Below are 6,191 nucleotides of genomic sequence, written 5' to 3'. Positions count from 1 at the left end.
GACTTGAGTGCACATGAGCTAACTTGATTCACGACCACCTCGGTCGCCTCGATGGCTAGTTGAGTATGTATATAAAACATTTTTCACATATATTAGGTTGTGTACCGATAAATGAAATATCATCAAAAAAGAAAATAGAAAAAAAAGTCTTCATTCAAACTGGAAATTTCAACTGGAAACATAAAAGAAATACACTTAAACCGAAATTTCCGATCATTTTCCGTCAAATTCCGACCGAGTCGACCAAAATTCCTGATCGAATTCCATCTCTACAGAATCAAACATTTCCCAACCTTGATTGCCGAAACCGGAATTTACGGGGAGATCTCGGCCATGTCACTACACTGTGGAGGACATAAATAAAAAGTTTAACCGGTTTCAGAGAACCGACAAGCCAACTGAATTTTGTACGAAGCAAATGTTTTCCAACGGTGCTTACTTTTGCCACCACGGCTGAAAGAGCAGTGCATTGTAAACTGAAGGACTAAAAAATGGTAAACGCATGCGAGGAAGAGAAGAAAATTAGGGTTCTATGTCGTAAACTAATCATCACAAAGAAAGAACCAATACTTCAATGGTTAATTGGATCCCCGTTTTTCCCACCTTTCACAATCATCTCCACCTTCAGATGTCTCCATACTTCAAACCCTAACGATCCTTACTCTCCCGATCTCATCAGAGAATCAGGTAAATAGGAGCCCCTATTTAACTCTCTCTTAAAAGTTTTTTTTATCTCTCAATTTCTTCTAATTACTGTGATTGATTTAACAACAGATGATCTGCAAACGTTATTGCTAAAAGGATTTGAAGTTATCGGAGCGTTAATTGTTACCATTGGGGATAACAATTGGGAAGTAAATTCATCTAAAGCTATTGAAATTGTTAGAAAATTTAGAAAGTATTTCTCGAGTACTGGTGATCGTCAAAGGAATTTTGATATTATTGGAGGTTCAACTGATTTAACAACTGGTGAAACTAAGTTTTATGCTGCGAAATCTGAAAATGTTACCAAGATTGAAGCATGTGATGTTGTTTACGGAGAGAATCCCGGGAAGTATATATGGGATAAAGGTTGTTTATTAAAGTGTGAGTTGGGTATCAAGTTGCCTATTTATGTTCCTGTCAACAAGCCTTCAGGTAATGTTTACAGGTTTTGCGTTTAAACAACTGTTACATTACTATTTTGAATCTTTATTGGTGTTGTTTGATAAGACATGTTCGCAATGTAGTCTGATTTGTCGTATGCTGGGTTTTAATTTGCACTCCAATGGAAATTTCAAACTTAGACATGCTTTATTGTTCTGTTAGCTTCCTTTTATCTGTTTATGTATTCGGCAAGCAATACTATTGCAGCAAATGAGTTGCACTGCCTTAGAAAATTACAATGCTTGTTGATTTCGAGTTCGTAAAGTAGTCTGCTTTAGAGATGATTGGTTTGCATTTGCCAAAGTTACCATAAATCCACTGGTAAATTAGTTGGATGTGTCTGCTTGTATGTGCTGAGCAACTATTATGCATGAAGCGAGTAAAGATAGTACTAGCATTGTGTTGTGTATATTCCTGCCTTTAACGACATGAAGTATTTATGTTTCTCAAATGCCATTGCTTGTTATGTACTCTGCAAGCAGTACTAATGAGGCGAATTCCTTGGAAAACTACAATGCTTAACGATCTCAAGCTTGTAATATAGTGTGGCTTAGACATATTCCATTTTCATGTGCGTTCACTATTGGAAATCCACTGGTGATATGTTGAATGTGTCTGTTAGGTATGCACTGAGCAACTATTATGCATGAAGTGAGTAAAGGTAGTACTGATGTGTTGTGTATGCGCTTTTCTGTAACTACTTGTAATATTTATGTTCCTCAAATGCCATTGCTTGACAAGCAGTGCTAATGCAGTAAATCGAGTTGCATTGCCTTAGAAAGTTATGATGTTCCACGATTTCGAGTTCATAGTGTGTAATCTGGTTTAGAGACATTGGGTTTTAATTTGCCTTCATTATCGAAGATCCATGACTAAGTACGTCTAGTGTGTCTAGCTGTTTTGTATCCATTGAGCAGATATGTTTCGTGAATTGAGTGAACCTAGCACCGGTTTGTTTTGTATACACGTTGTTTGAACTATATGTAGTATTTATGTTTCTCAGATGCCAAAGAGATGTTTACGTCGGCAATTGACAAAGCTGCTGCAAAGTTGAGAGACCGAAACGTTGTTTATATGATTGAAGGGACACAAGAACCACTGAACCAATATCTCAGTCTATCATTGTTCGAGGTGTAGACCTGGATTTCGAGACAGATTTGCCAGCTGTCCAACATTCAGAGAACGTGATTGAGGAATCTGATTCAAAGGCTTTACCTTGTTCATATTTCTGTTTGAAAAATAAACCTATTTTACTGCTGTCTGCTACTGAGGTAAATATGATTTCCTAGAGATTAATTGGATCTTTCTGATTTTCATCATATATTTGATTTAGTAGTTGTAAAAATTTGTTTGGTTAGAGTGCAGATATAGTCCAGATAAGTGTCCTGCTTAATCGATCTGGGAATTCGCATAACTCCGCTGCTCCCATAGCCGAGTATTTTCCAGGTATTGATTTTCTGATAAGTTGAAGTCGTACCACTGTGCCTTCGAAAACCCGAAACTGCAATTCTTCTCTGATAGACTTACTATTGTCCTGCTCCGTTCTTACATTGAATAATATTTGCTTTGCAGCTCCAGAACAAGTAGAAGTTTTAGTTGTTGCTTTTAATATTGAAGTACTGTGTTATGCTGCAAAGAGCTTACCTGTGGCTTGTGCAATTTCTAAGTTGATTATGCCCGCATTAGTTGACCAGTTGACTGCTATGAAGAAGATTCTAATGCCCAACCTCTTAACTCAGTATCACGAGGTAATGTTAGCCTGTGCAGAACTCTCATAAATTTAATCAGTACATTATGTTATTAAGAAGTATGGAGGTTAATGTTAAAGGCGTAGCTACTTAATGTTTCAAAATCGACTCCCGAAGGTCATTACTCTTGCCTGTTGTTTTTCTATTGGTCACCATTGCTGCATCTGTTGCTCCCAGCGGACGTTCTGTATACTTCCTATACATAACTGATAAATCTTTTGTGATTGCAGCTATGTCCATATCACTTCTATCCTCCTGGAATGTTACATCCCATAACAGCTATCTATGAGCTAAACTATGGGGAGACTGAGATGAAACAAGGTATCCTGGTCTTTTCTATCGTCTTGGAATCCCACAGTTTTTGGTTTATCATGTGCTTGCTTGTACAAGTGTTATTGGTGAAAGAACTCGTTAAGTTAATACCTTGTGCCAGAATAAAACTTCTCACAAGATTTCGTCATAGTTCTATGTTATTGTAATTCTAAATATGAATTTGAAATCTCTTTTATGAATGTTGTTACTAAAGAAAATTGGGTTGGTTTCTTTCATCTACCCTAAATTCTGTCATATGCTAGTCAGATGGGAAGGGTAGCAGACACAAATACTTATTTCAGGTTATTAATTGATTATACTTCACCTGCTGATAGTTAAACCTTTTGTGCAGTTGAAATTAGAAGGGCTTTACACTCGAGGCTAGGATTGCCCTTGGATCGCCCTCTCCTAAGAATTGTTAATGCCCTAGATGTTTCCACTGGTAACATAACTGCGGGCAGCAATTCCACAAAGAATGGTAACCTGTGATTATTCTACCGATACCAAGTTCCTTATATTTTCATTTATGTACTTGAGCATAACTCAGTTAAACATTATTGTATGATTCCTGCAGTTTCTTACCTGCTCAAGGATGTGCACACTGGAGTTCCAAGAAGTGGAGGTGAGTCTTCGTCCGTGGGGGAAAATGTGAAACTTTTTGTTTTTGTGTGTGAGTAGTTAGTTTAATATTACTTTTTCTTTATTGCCAAATTCTGGTGCAGTTTCCGGAGGTCTCATCTCTACAGTTGAGGGTTCCTATGAATATTATCATTATCTTCAAGATGGCTTTGATGACAACGTAAGACACTGAGATTTCTTCCTTCACGTGACTTTTAGCTATTCTGGAAGTGGCTGATCGCTTAACTGTGAATCTTATTTCTGCCAACCCAAAGTGATAGTTTTGCTTGCCGTGTCTGCATATATTGTTTGTTTATACAGCTTTTTTGGCCTTTGAAATTAATATTTTCCCTTTCTATTGTTGAACCAAACGTTCATTTGCTAGGGCTGGGGATGTGCTTACCGATCTCTGCAAACTATCATTTCGTGGTTTAAACTCCAAAACTACTCCTCCACTAAAGTGCCTTCTCACAGGTATGAAAGAGCCCTTCATTTTCTCTGCAAATTTTCAATATCAAATTTTAAACAAACAATAGCAGTAACCGTGGTGTTTGTTTTGTTCTCAGGGAAATTCAACAGGCCCTCGTAGAGATTGGAGATAAAGATCCTTCTTTTATTGGTTCACGTGAATGGATTGGAGCCATTGAACTAAGCTTTGTTCTGGACAAGCTTCTTGGTGTAAGTGAACTATATTGTGAATAGATCTATTAGATGATTGGTAGTCTCTGAGTCTCTGTGATATGCATCACATTTCACAATACGAGATGAATCATGGATGTTAAATATTGGTTTGGAGTTGTGTTAACCTTCTCTTCAATGGTCTTGCAAATAATAACACATACAAATACATGATTTCTCCCAGCTTTATGACCTGCTTTTCTTGACAGGTCGGCTGCAAAATCATGAACGTGAGATCTGGAGCAGAGCTCCCTGAGAAATGCCGAGAGCTGGCCTTGCATTTCGAGACACAAGGAACCCCTGTAATGATTGGTCAGTACAACTCTTTTGCCGTCTCATTACGTACGGCTTACCTTGGAGAAATGACTTATGCTGCGGTGACCATAACATACTAACATATACTAGATAGAGTTTTATTAAATCTTCGTAACTAATCAATCTTTTTAACTCGGACTATGGATGCAGGTGGTTGTGTTCTTGCATATACACTGTTAGGAGTTGATTATAATGACGCAAGTGGAGATTGCGCATTCCTCATATTGGATCCTCACTATACTGGTGGTGAAGATCTAAAGAAGATTGTGAACAGTGGGTGGTGTGGGTGGAAAAAGTCAGTTGATAGCAAGGGCAAAAGTTTCTTTTTGCATGATAAGTTCTATAATCTCTTACTTCCTCAAAGACCAAACATGGTCTGAAGATCAAAACCCAGTTGAAACATGAATAAAATGATCAATTTTCGTATTCTTTTTCTTGACTACACTAGCAACAGAGATACAACAGCTGAATGTTGTGTATTGAGGAATTCTGTATTTTAGTTTCCAATTCCAGTACAAAAGTTTCTTGGATAGGCACGTGATGTGTTTTTTTTGGGTTGGGTGGTGGCACTGTTTCAGATACAGTTTTTCTTTTTGAAAGGTGAAAATTGCCGTTTGCACGAAGGTTTTTATGCAATAATCTCTGAAAGCACCGGTTTTAAACTAAGAAGCTTGTCCCAAGATGTTAACTGTTCGCATCCAGCTGATCAACTGCATCATCATCAAGTAATTTATAGAACAGTCGCAATAATAAGTTGGTCTGCTATCATTCTCAAACGAAGCTCTTTGGACCATGTTTGAGGCTATATAGACTTCTCTGGAACTTACACACATGAATCTGCTATCATCCACAAAACTTCGTGGTTGAGCCTTCTACATTCATTCAGATATGTGACCATGAAAACTGGCGTTGGACAATCCAATTGCATAACAGACCTATTATTGGTTATTATTCATGATTTTTAGAACTTCTCATTTTTCTATTCATTGGTTTGGTCCGATCTTTGCTATGTCAGTATGGAGATGGTGGTAAAAACAAGCAGGTATTTGCTTCCTCTTATGGAGATAGTATGTCAAATGAAAGTGTTTATGGCATGCAAAGATCCTCAAATTCTATAGGACTCCTTGAAAGAGAGAGATGATCACTTAAAAGTAGGGCTGCACACGGTTCGGTGCGGTTATAGGTAAAACCGTTCAACTAACCGTGTTCGGTGCGGTTATCACAATTGAAACCGTAGCCGAATTGTTCAGTATTCGGTTCGGTTTTTAACCACACCGATACTGTTCGGTTACGGTTCGGTTCGGTTTTCACCTATACCCTGCACCTGTATATAAATATATTCTGAAATTCTTAATAAACCGATACTACATGCCA

At 37.7% G+C, this 6,191-nt stretch overlaps 1 pseudogene; it reads left to right on the top strand.

The window, feature by feature from the left end:
• The first annotated feature begins 454 nt into the window (after positions 1 to 454).
• Positions 455 to 5,304, top strand: LOC113299437 (annotated as a pseudogene).
• Positions 5,305 to 6,191: the final 887 nt, after the last annotated feature.

This window comes from Papaver somniferum, chromosome 7 (genome assembly GCF_003573695.1).
Source record: "Papaver somniferum cultivar HN1 chromosome 7, ASM357369v1, whole genome shotgun sequence".
Classification (NCBI taxonomy): Eukaryota; Viridiplantae; Streptophyta; class Magnoliopsida; order Ranunculales; family Papaveraceae; genus Papaver; species Papaver somniferum.
The sequence above is the reverse complement of the archived record's forward strand: the minus strand, read 5'-3'. Positions and strand labels throughout refer to the sequence as shown.